This window comes from Ovis aries, chromosome 1 (genome assembly GCF_016772045.2).
Source record: "Ovis aries strain OAR_USU_Benz2616 breed Rambouillet chromosome 1, ARS-UI_Ramb_v3.0, whole genome shotgun sequence".
NCBI lineage: Eukaryota > Metazoa > Chordata > Mammalia > Artiodactyla > Bovidae > Ovis > Ovis aries.
Window position 1 is genome coordinate 235372335 of NC_056054.1, and position 12080 is coordinate 235384414.

Below are 12080 nucleotides of genomic sequence, written 5' to 3' on the forward strand. Positions count from 1 at the left end.
ATGTAGCAGAATGCCTTGGGACTCTTATAGGTTAAAAGCAACAATAGAAGATATACCGTATTCCTAGACTCACTGGATTCCGGCCTGTAATTCCGCTGATGGGCTTTCATGCTGCAGCTAGTGTTATAATCGACTTGAGGAACAAGTATGCTTGTTGCAATAGCGGATTCCAGAGTCGACAGTATCCTTCTGTTGGGCAATACCTTTCTATCCTGCTTTTGTCCTTAAACCTTGCTCTTTTCACAGAGACTGAGAAATCTATCACATTAGTCCCTCCTTACCCAGAGTTTCAATTTCCACAGTAAAACAAGGTCCAAATATATTAAATTTAAAAATTCCAGGAATAAACTTCTTAACTTTTAAACTGTGCGCCATTCGGACTGGCATGATGAAACCTCACCCTGTCCCACCCTGTCCCCAGGAGGTGAATCATCCCTTTGACTAGCATATCCTGTCTGTTAGTCACTCAGTGGCTATCAGATGGACTGTCACAGTATCATATTTTCACTGTGTTCAAATTACATTTATTTTACTCAATATGCATGCTCAGTGCCCCAGTAGTGTCCAGCTATTTGCGGCCCATGAACAGTAGCCTGCCAGGCCCCTCTGCCCATGGAATTTTCCAAGCAAGAACACTGGAGTGGCGGTTCCTATTCCAGGAGGTCTTCCTGACCCAGGGATTGAATCTTCATCTTTTGCATCTTGTGCACCGGCAGGCGGGTTCTTTACTAGCAGCACCACTATAGTGGTCCCAAAGCAAGAGAAGTGATGCTGAAATTTTGGATATGGCAAAGAGCAGATATACAGTGCTTTTGTAAAGTAAAAATGTGAATGGTTCTAGACTTAATAAGGAAAGAAAACAAAAATCGTATACTGAGGTTCCTAAGACCTATGGTAAGAAGGAATCTTATATGCATGAAATTGTGAAAAAGGAAAAAGAAATTTCTGCTAGTTTTGCTGTTGCACCTCTAACTGAAAATCTTTTGGCCACAGCACATAAGTGTTTAGGTAAGACATGAAAGGCATTAAGTTTGTATAACAAGATATTTTGAAAGAGACTACATTCACATAGCTTTTATTATAGAATTTTATTATAACTATTCTATTTTATTATTAGATATTGTTGATTAACCTCTAACTGTGCCCAGCCTAATTTATCACAGTTATGTACGTCTAAGGAAAAAAACATAGTATATACAGGGTCCAGTACTATCAGCAGTTTCAGGAATTCACTGGGGAGTCTTATCCCTGCAGTTCAGGAGGAGACTACTGGATTCCAGTTGAAGTGTGTGGAGGAAAAGAAGGGGGGCTGAGAGATACAAAGATGGCGGTGAGAGCAAATGGAGGGCAGTGGTAATTGCATCAGAAATATAAACCTAGAAGGAATCCATGGCTGGAAGGAAATCTTAGTTTTCTCTGACTTGTTTCAGTTCAAAGCACCATTTAAATGATGCTCTCTTGATATGGTTACATTAGTAAAAGTCTACAGGGCTAAAACAGTCATTAATTCTATTACAACATGTAACTATGAATGCCAACTTTAAATTATATGGCAGAATAATGTTTGTGCTGCCACCCTATGCTGAGGGCCATGACTGAGCCTCAAAAAATGGTGGCTTTCGATCTCTGTAGGTAGCCTTAGGGACCTGGTTTCTACAATTTTATGACCATTAGCAAAATGGCTACATTTATTGGACCAGCCTCCGAAGTACTATGTCAGTTAGCTCCAGTGGGGTATGAGATTGGTGTGATTCTGGGCTATGTCCTTTAGCAAGGAATCGCTCCTTTGCTCCCTGTCATACTTGGTGATGATGAGAGGAAAACTTGCCTGCCTAGAAGTATGTTCATGTGTTCCTAGTTTTTGGATACAACCTATAGGTCAAGAGACTCATATAGATGTATAATTTTGCTGATTCCTGGAAATAACTAACAAAGAAACTCAGTGGCTAGTATAGATGAGAAAATTGAAGCCTAACAGCTGCTTCCTAACAGATTTCAGGAGGAAAAGCAAAGGCTTCTGACAGCGGTTTCCAAGGCTAGGCATGCCCAGGATTTCAGAGTTTGGAGGATATAGAGGGATTTGACTTTAGCTCTCCCTTAAGCTTTTGGTCCAGAACACGTGTACGACCAACTCAATGGCCGTGAGTTTAAGCAAACTCTGGGAGAGAGTGAAGGACAGGGAAGTCTGGCATGCTGCAGTCCACGGGGTCGCAAAGAGTAGGACACGACTGAGTGACTGAACAACAACGTGCACAACCAGTTTTCAATTTTCTCATCGCTGGAGACAGGAATGGGGCTATTCCTACTCAACCTAAAGAGACTGAGGGTTAAGGAAGGAAATCAAAATGCTATTCCCTAAGGAAGATAGTTCAGGTGCTAAGGAAATACAGCAGGACACTACAGCTGTTAGTTGATTTCCTTCAATGCAGTTCTGGATTTAAAAGCCTTTAAAAATGACACTTTTTACTTTGGTATGCTGCAAACTTCTCAAAATCCTTTCCCACAGGTACTCTAATTTTAAGCACATTATTATAACTATTATCACTCTATGTGAAAAGGCTATATAGAGCACTGAGTAACAGCAGAGATGCTGTGACCAGGGTTCAAAGATTGTTAAGCTGTCTCACCCTTGGGGAATACCTTGGGGTATACAGCCCATGTATACCAAAGTTTTCTTATACACAAAACAAGGACTGCATTAGCAACCTTTTGATGGGTTGACTGACAGGACTATATAAATTAATACACATAAAGCATATAATGGTACCTAGCTCATCTTAAGGGCTTCCCGGATGGCTCAGTGGTATAGAACCCACCTGCCTATGCAGGAGACTCCAGTTTGATTCCTGGGTTGGGAGGAACCCTTGGAAAAGGAAATGGCAACCCACCCCAGTATTTTTACCTGGAAAAACCCATGGACAGAGAGGCCTGCTTGGCTACAGTCCATAGGGTCACAAAGAGTCAGACACGACCTGGTGACTAAACAACAGCAAAGCTCATACTAAACTATCAGTGAAAATGTTAATCACTCAGTCATGTCAGACTCGTGACCCCATGGACTGTAGACCACTAGGCTCCACTGTCCATGCGATTTCCTAAGCAAGAATACTGAGTGGGTGGCCGTTTCCTTGTCTAGGGGATCTTCCAACCCCAGAGATTGCATCCAGGTCTCCTGCATTGCAGGCTGCACTGCAGGCAGATTCTTTACCATCTGAGCCACCAAGGAAGCCCAATCATTAACTATTATCTATTATGAGGAAACTGGGGCTCTGAGAGGTGAAATGATTTAGAGAGGCTAAATTCCACCCAGATCTCAAGGTCACAAGACTAGTTAGTGATGGTGTCAGGACTTGCATGCTAGTTTAATTATGCAAACTCCAGTACTGCTTCTCAACAATAGAACATAGTTGAATATTTAAATACACACATGGAGAGACAGAGGCCTGTTGAACTTGTATAAAATCAAATTTTGTATCTCATTGTGTTATATCATATATAAATAATTTTCTCTATGATAATGAACTTTTGGGGGACAGGAACTGTCATTCTTTTTAATTTTTAGGGAACATGGTATATAAAGTATCCACCCATGTATACAGAGGTTATAGAATAAAAGGACAAATGAATGAATGAGTGAATGAATATGCATGGTTTGCTATTAAAGAAATATTCTAAGTCTCAGATTAAAGCAAGTAGTTGCAGAGACTGGTATAATGATAAACCCCAAACCATGCCACCAGTATACTAGTAGAAAAGCACTTGTTGAACATGGTATCTACCATCAGGATAGCCTCAAAAGGTGTTCTAAGAGCACTTCATCTTGGAAAATGATGTTGGAGGGGACTAAAATGATCACATATCATAAACATTAGATGAAATTCGGTTTCCTGAAATTCAGTTTCTTCAACATAGTGCTCCCCACTGGATAGCTTTAAAGTGCCGTATTTCCTTTCCTCAATTAAGATTTTCCTTTCTACCTAGAAGCTTCCTTGGAGATGGGGGATGACGAAGAGTTGTGAAACTTAACACTTTAGCAATCATCTCACTTTTGCATCTAGTTTTTTGACTCCCTGATCACTCAGATCTCTATTTCTGCCCATTAACAGATAATAAAATTTTAAGGCCCACCCCCCACCCCCACCTCTTAAATAAAGCTATTTCCTATCATTCCATGGCTGGCTACTTGGTGGACTAATCGCAAGCAGCACATACAGATTGGAACTCCATGTAAATGAACAGTCTAAAAATAAAAGTCTGCATGTACCCTATGGCATTTCCTAAGCTATCCATCCCCTTAATTCAATTTTTGTTGAAATTATACCCTATCCTAAGGGGCATTTCAGTACAAAGAGATGATATTGAGCTCTGTAGCATCCCATTTATTATGTATGTTACTTAACTAAGATTTGTAGATTTGCTTGATTTCTTCTAACTTGGGGTTTCCAAATTAATTTAATTTGTTCTCCGCATAAAACCATAATAACTAAATTTCTGCAGTAATCTGCTTCAGGAGACGCATAGCACATTTCCCCTCTCTTCTTTTCTCCTGCTCCAACTCCTCCATGGCTTATTTTGCCCTCTTCTTCAGCATTTATCACTTGAGAAAGTTAGATTTTAAAATATCAGCTCTTTATTTTCCCTTATATTTAAATAGATGTCTATATGATATATTATTAATCAGACTCGACTAAGCACAAGCACAGAGAGGCTAAATCTGCCAGATTCATGTTACTGAGTATATAAATGAACTTTTTAATGCTAAATTTAAAAAAAAAAGTTTTTAATTTATTTTATTTTGGGTTGTCCTGAGGCTTCTTTGCTGTGCAGGCTTTTCTCTAGTTGCAAAGAGCAGGGGCTCCTCTCTGGTTATAGTGCATGGGGTTCTCCTGGTGGTGACTTCTCCTGCTGTGGAGCACAGGCTGTAGGTACATGGGCTTCAGTAGTTGTGGCTTCTGGGCTGTAAAACACAGGCTCAATAGTTGTGTTGCATGGGCTTAGCTGCCCCATGGCAAGTGGTATCTTCCCGAATCTGGGATCAAGCCTATGTCTCCTGCACTGGCAGGAGAATTCTTTACCCTGAGCCACCAGGGAAGTCCTTTAATGCTAAATTTTAAAATTTGGTTCAAAATGTGCTGCCAACAGCTGGAGCACCAGCTAATAATTACAGATACAACTCTAGCATGAAGGTACTGATGACCTTAGGATTTCCTCTGCTTTATAGTAATTTCATAATTCCATCTGCTTTTCCCATCACTAACTATTACTTAGGAGGCTGTGTGAATCTGTCTGACAGTAAGAACTCAGAATCAGGTATTAGAAGACAAAATTTACATTTCTGGTTTACTGTTGATTGATGTTTTGACTTAAGGCAACCAAGTCATCCCTATTCATAAGGAGAGGATGGAGACTTACAAAGTGTAATTTTGTGGGGGTATTAGTACTCTTTTCACAGAAAATGCTGAAGTGCATGATGTTCTATTATTGAAGGTCAAGTCATTTGTGTTTAAGACTTTTCTTCTCTTTCAAAAAGCAGAGGGACATACTACACTAAGACTCTAATAACATGCTATGACTTAATAATCAGTTTACTGTATCACCAGGCCCTTAGCCTTGTGACAGCAATGTGTCTACATATACATATGCAGATGGATCCGTGGTGGCTCAGACGGTAGAGTCTGCGTGCAGTGCAAGAGATCCAAGTTTGATCCCTGGTTGGAAGATCCCCTGAGGAAGGAAACTACAACCCACTCTAGTATTCTTGCCTGGAAAATCCCATGGACGGGGGAGCCTGGCAGGCTACATAGTTCATAGGGCCGCAAAGAGTGGGAAACGACTGAGAGATTTCACTTTGACACAGATAGAGGCTTAGGATTAGGCACATGAGTAAGTCAGGGAAGGTGAGAAGACAAATGCATAAAAAGGGGTTATTTGGGACACTGAAGACAAACTGTCCTTTTTCAGTTTCTTAAAACTAAAATACAGGAGAAAATTCCTGAATCTACATAATTATTTGAAGATTTGTCAGCTAATGGTTTATACTGTGCCTGACACCACCCTTATGGCAGAAAATGAAGAGGAACTAAAAAGCCTTTTGATGAAAGTGAAAGAGGAGAGTGAAAAAGCTGGCTTAAAGCTCAACATTCAGAAAACGAAGATCATGGCATCCAGTCCCAACACTTAATGGGAAATAGATGGGGACACAGTGGAAACAGTGTCAGACTTTATTTTTGGGGGCTCCAAAATCACTGCAGATGGTGACTGCAGCCATGAAATTAAAGGACACTTACTCCCTGGAAGAAAAGTTATGACCAACCTAGATAGCATATTCAAAAGCAGAGACATTACTTTGCCGACTAAGGTCCGTCTAGTCAAGGCTATGGTTTCCCAGTAGTCATGTATGGATGTGAGAGTTGGACTGTGAAGAAGGCTAAGTGCCGAAGAATTGATGCTTTTGAACTGCGGTGTTGGAGAAGACTCATGAGAGTTCCTTGGACTGCAAGGAGATCCAACCAGTCCATCCTAAAGGAGATCAGTCCTGGGTGTTCTTTGGAAGGAATGATGCTAAAGCTGAAACTCCAGTACTTTGGCCACCTCATGCAAAGAGTTGACTCATTGGCAAAGACTTTGATGCTGGGAGGGATTGGGGGCAGGAGGAGAAGGGGACAACAGAGGATGAGATGGCTGGATGGCATCACTGACTCGATGAACGTGAATCTGAGTGAACTCCGGGAGTTGGTGATAGACAGAGAGGCCTGGCGTGCTGCAATTCATGGGGTTGCAAAGAGTCAGACTCAACTGAGCAACTGAACTGAACTGAAGCAAAAATTTGAGACAAATGAAAGTTATCAGTCACCTAACTAAGAATTTCTGACACCCTCAGTGGTACGCTACCCTTGACCTTTAATACCTGATAGTGAATAGAGCTGTCAAGAAGTATACCCCACCACCCGCCCCCAGCCACTAATGCTGCTTTATAATACCTTCATATTGAGCTATGTAAGCTACCAGATAATCACGATAGTTGAAATAACACTTTTAAAAAAACAGACGTTGTTTTTCCTTTCTAGACTTATATTTTTTATAAAGTGGTATTTTATTTTTCAGTCCTTCCGATATGATGCAGAAGGTAATGACAGGTTGCAATTTTAAATCTCTTTAGTTTTCTTTCCTATGAATGATCCTATCTGACAGGCTCCCTTCCACCCCTTTTCTTGTCATTAAGTACAGCTTTGGTTTGGTCTGAGTAAAAAGAAGATTAATTATATACCTCTCGGAACATTACTACAGTGTTCTGAGAGGTAAAGAAGGGAATTTCAAAAATGAATCTGTCTTCTTCACTAAGAAATAGACTTAACACCTTTGAGTTATAAGATAATAGTCACTTATTTACATCATACTAGTGGAATATTACATTCTATGACTTCATTTATAGTTTAAAATACAGCAAGATATTGATCAAATCTTTTGGTCAGGATATTAGAAGTATTTCCAGAATTCTATTTTGCCTTATCTTTTGGGAAGCTAATAGAGTAGTAAATATCTTGATGCAGTCATTTTTAATAAAGCATTTTCTTTGGAACTAATATTTTAAAACTTAACACAATTTACTGTGTGTTCATTTTCAACAGATAATAAAAGAAGACCATTTCTCCTTTGGAAAGATATATATTTTTCCATCTCAAAAAGAATGTTAAAAAAATAATTTTGATACAAATTAGCTGATTACGATAGGGGCATGTATTTTAACCATTTGCTCCAAAAAGCCCCAATCAAATGCATCCAGCATATTAGGAAGTTAGGAGGGGATACTTATTACTACTCCTGGTGGGGAAAAGAAAAAACAAACAAACAAACTATCACGGCATCTAAATGTTAAGCAGCTTGTCAAGTTCACAAAGTCAAGCCGTGGGACTGAGGATAAGACCACAGGTTTCCTGCCTTACAGATGGCAGTAGAGGAGAAGATGACCTATATATCAGGTGTTTCTAAACAGAAGGAGGGTAGGCCCCCCTAGCAACCCCTGTTCACAGGACAGCTGAAGCTTATAGGTTTGTCTGGGTCCAAGATGACAGGGAGACTTCTGAATTAAACAGTTAGGCCTCTTGTGGGGAAATGGCCTGTGATTTACTTCTTGGACAGCACTGCCCACATCAGCTTCTGCTGCCTCTGCAGTGCTGTCTGTAAAGCTCAGTGGCTGAAGGACAGGTGGGGAAACAAGAGACCTTTTTCTTGAGCTCCAAAATCACGGCAGATGGTGACTGCAGCCATGAAATTAAAAGACATTTGCTCCTTGGAAGAAAAGCTATGACCAACCTAGATAGCATATTAAAAAGCAGAGACATTACTTTGCCGACTAAGGTCCGTCTAGTCAAAGCTTTGGTTTTTCTAGTAGTCATGTATGGATGTGAGAGTTGGACTGCAGAAAGTGAAGTGAAGTCGCTCAGTCGTGCCCAACTCTTTGTGACCTGTGGACTGTAGCCCACCACGCTCCTCCGTCCATGGGACTCTCCAGGCAAGAATACTGGAGTGGGTTGCCATTTCCTTCTCCAGGGGATCTTCCTGACCCAGGGATCGAACACCAGTTCTCTCATATTGCAGGCAGACGCTTTAACCTCTGCACCACCAGGGAAGCCCTGGGATTGAAGAAAGCTGAGCGCCAAATAATTGATGCTTTTGAACTGTGGTGTTGGAGAAGACTCTTGAGAGCTCCTTGGACTGCAAGGAGATCCAACCAGTCAATCCTAAAGGAAATCAGTCCTGAATATTCATTGGAAGGACTGATGCTGAAGCTGAAACTCCAATACTTTGGCCACCTGACGGGAAGAACTGACTCATTTGAAAAGACTCTGATGCTGGGAAAGATTGAAGGCAGGAGGAGAAGGGGACAACAGAGGATGAGATGGTTGCATGGCATCACCGACTGAGTGGACAAGAGTTAGAGTAAGCTCCGGGAGTTGGTGATGGACAGGGAAGCCTGGAGTGCTGCAGTCCATGGGGTCACAAAGAGTCAGACATGACTGAGTGAACTGAACTGAACTTGCTGCCTTCTCTCCTCCTTGCAGATTGAGTACTAAAACACAGAAACTTCTCACCAGCCTCCTTTCTTTTATGGCAGTGGTGACCTAGTAGGCAACAGAGTTTATCAGGGATGCATAAAGACAATCACCCCCAACTAGGCAGCCCTGGGAGGGTGGGGAAGGGGCTGGAGTTTATTTGCAGCACAGATATCCTCAGGCAGGTACAGCCCTGCAGGCCCTGTACACTCAGTGAGTCAGGGGCATTCAATAAGTCACTAGGCACTGAAACTTGTTGTAACAGACCACCTGGGGCAATCAGTTGTTCTACAAGAGAAAGAGAATAGAGGACAGTGAGGAGGGAAGAAAGGTGCTGAAAGGGATAAACAACTGAAGCACGTTTTTTTGTGGACATAATCACATTTTTCCATCTTGGAACTGAATATCTAAACAGAAAGGCAATGACTAGATTCCTACATGTTGCCACACAGTGTCTATACAAATAAACCACCTGAAGAAAGTTTAAAACCTTAACAGGATTTATTAAGTTCATCCCCTTCCCTCTTTAGGTATTTCTCTAATCAACACTGTGCCACCCTTGACCCTCACCTCCTGCACACTCAAAGACATAATCCATCTATTTTATTTTATTTTTTTATTTATTTCACTGCACTAGGTCTTTGTTGTGGCATGTGGGACCTAGTTTGCCAACCAGGAACTGAACTCAGGCCCCCTACGTTGGGAGCACACAGTCATAGCCATTGGACCACTAGGGAAGTTCCAGAACTAATATTTCTATAAGGCAGTAGGATTGAGGAGAATATTCCAGATGGAAAAACTCCCCTCATAGCACGAGACTATGATGGGGCCAGGAATGGTTGCAAAGCAGCAGGGTAGGCTCCTGTTAATTTAGGCTACGCATGTGGTAGTGGTGGCTTCCCAGGTGGCCCTAGTGGAAAAGAACCTGCCTGCCAATGCAGGTGGCTTAAGAGACACTAGTTCAATTCGTGGGTCTGGAAGATCCCCTGGAGGAGGGCATGACAACCTACTCCAGTATTCTTGGTATAGTATACCAAGAGTACCAATGCTCACGGGTCAATGAATTTAAAAATATCCATCAGAATCACTGTCTTCTGATAAGAATTACCAGTACCTTGACACAGTACCTGGCATGGGGTGGACCCTCTACTAATGTTTATTGAATTCAGGTGAATTACTATGTCCACTGTCAGCTGACTGTGGCAGGATAAACTAGCCTGGGTATTTCCGCTACTCAAGGGCTCTTCCCACTATCCTGTGTACTCTGCATAGGTTAACTTATATACTTGCTGATAACAATTATATGCTTCTTTAGAGTAGTACAAATTAATGTTAGGGTTGTAATAAGATGTTAATGATAATTTGAGTTTTTCAGGTTTCTATAGCTAAGGAAGTTATTACTCAGTTAAAATACTCTTCCATAAAATAAATTAAAAAAAATAAGCACTTAAGGTTTTTACACAGCTTAAATTAAGACAAAAGTTTTCTTTTGCCTAACTACCACAGGAAACTCACCTATGTTGATGATTTCCTAAATGTAAACTGTGTAGGAACGCTTTTAGAATAGTAATATATTAAGAGTGGCAAAACCAATTCAAATGGTAAGCAGCAAATTCTAGCAGTACATAGAGTTGAGGGAAGTGAGAAAGGCACTCTGTTCTTGCCAAACTCAAGGCTGAATACACATGAAGCAAATATGATGCACGGAACATACAGACACGACTGGATGTGGTGAGGTGAACCGTACAAGAAGCACCTGTTAAGGCAAGCCAGTTCACCACCTCTGGACAAGTAGAAAACACGTTTTTGAATGTTTGAAGACCGCAACGCCAGCGCCATTTGCAACACCTGCTTTTAGGATTTGTCACGTGAAGCAAACAGGTATAACCAAATAGCACAATTAGGGGCCCACAACCATCCCACCCACAGGCTGATCTCATAAACATCATCGAGTAAAAGCCGGCAACCTGGCAGAGGAGGCCTTCACTTGTTTTCCTCCAGATGGCAAACGCTGTACATAGGTTGCCACAAGCAAGTAACCAACCCCAAATAAATACAGGAATAACTAGGCATTCTGATATTCTCAAAGATCTTCTTCAGCCTTAGTCTCTCGGGAGGTCTCATCCCATGAAATACGGTTTGTCTGCACAGAACTCCCTGACGACTCCTAAAAGGTGCAGCACTGGTCACTTCCTTCCATGGATGCACCCCTTTAAGCCAGCTTCATGGACTCCCTCAAACCACTGGCTTAACTGACTGCCACAGTGTAGATGCCATTACCTCTGTTAAGTTTCTAGAACATGGAGACTGGGAGGTGCAAAACAGCTAGAAAGATTAAACAACACTTGAACACATTTCTCTGAGTCCTGCCATACATCATCAGTCCCGGATGACTCGCCTTCAAATCACCCGCAAGAGTCCCTCCCCGCTGGCTGCCGGCTGCTCTTACCTTTCTGTCAGAGGACCTGGGAGGGGTACTCGAGGATCTGGTCCAGCCTGAGCAGCTCCAGGCTCAGCTCCTCGTGCAGGAAGAGGCCCAGGTACCTCTGTAGCAGGTACTGACAGGCCCTCTTCTTCATGGACCCAGAAAACGTCCAACGTACGATGAGGACTGGCAACTGGGCCTGCGGGGCCTCGGCCGGGGGGGTCCCGCTCCAGTCTGCTGCAGAACCCAGGCTTGGGAGGACCCAACCTACTACTCCTGCTTCATGCCGTCCCTCAGGGCGACCCCATCGCCGGCACAGAGCGGATCCCCTAGGCCTCGGGGGAACCAGCCAGCTTTGCCCCAATCCTGGGGCTTCCTAGGGTTCTTAGTTCGCACAGAGCACAGAGTGTATGAGAAAGTCTGCGGGGAGGCTTCAGGACACGAAGTGGAGTGAGAAACAGTGTTTTTCCATATGGTATATTCTACGTAGTATTTCTTTGTCCCTTTTTTCTTTTTCTTTTTTCTACCAGCAAAAGCAATTTATTCAAGAGTACCCAAGAAAAGCATCATCCCGAATTTGTGAACTATGCCTGACATTAAGC

At 42.2% G+C, this 12080-nt stretch overlaps 1 long non-coding RNA gene across 1 annotated transcript in view; it reads right to left on the reverse strand.

Moving 5' to 3' along the window:
- LOC121817115 (uncharacterized) overlaps positions 1–12073 on the reverse strand; it is a 130305-nt gene extending 118232 nt beyond the window's left edge. Inside the window, exon 1 of the long non-coding RNA XR_009595287.1 lies at positions 11503–12073. This is a non-coding gene — a long non-coding RNA (uncharacterized LOC121817115). The remainder of the gene's footprint in view (positions 1–11502) is intronic.
- Between the last annotated feature and the right edge of the window lie 7 nt (positions 12074–12080).